We start from the raw sequence: 896 nt of genomic DNA on the forward strand, positions 1-896 counted from the left end.
AAAAGGAGTAATAGTGAATTGTTATAATTATTTATCATCTAGAACATACCTCAGACATAAATCTTCTTCTATTTATTATTTTTCATACCTATGGGCTATTAACTACGATTCTATCAACAGTGTTACTTATGGTAGATTATGTAATGAAAAAGTTTGAAAAATAAAGGCAAGAATTACAAGGTTATGGAAAGTCTTATTCAAATTTGACAAGAACAAGACGACTTATATAGAAATGGTTCTCATGGATGATAAGGTAAGTTGATTGTTTTTCATTATTCTTTCAAGTGATCCTAGGTCCATTTTATAAATATTTTTTGTTCATATTTTAAATTTATTTGATAAATAAACCCTTGCATGCGAATCAAAGACAGTGCGATTTTATAGATTTATAAGTACTAATAGCCTTTATATTTAATTTGTTTTATAGTATGATAATAGCCAATATATTTGTTGGTGGATTTAACTATTATTATATTATTTATAATCACATTCAATATATATGTCTGATTTATTGAAAAAAATAGATTATTAAAACCGATTAATAACTATTTTAGAGTTAATCTAATTAATACTAGATTAAAAAACAAACAAAACATAATATGTTATTTTTTTATTAATTAAATTATTATAATTTAAATTAATTTTTAAAAAAATCTAAAATTATAATTTTAATCTTATCACGTGTATAACACGAGAAATTACACTTGTACTTGCCTAAAATGAGGAGTTATATATTTGGATACACTTTCATGTATTTCAATGATCTGATTTACATATATAAATACTAAGAAACTTTGCGCGCACACACGTATAATCTGATAAGATTGTACCTATCTCCTTCTTATTAATTTATTAAACTTTTTAAAAAATAATATTATAATATAGTATCAAAATTT

This window comes from Arachis ipaensis, chromosome B05 (assembly GCF_000816755.2).
Source record: "Arachis ipaensis cultivar K30076 chromosome B05, Araip1.1, whole genome shotgun sequence".
Classification (NCBI taxonomy): Eukaryota; Viridiplantae; Streptophyta; class Magnoliopsida; order Fabales; family Fabaceae; genus Arachis; species Arachis ipaensis.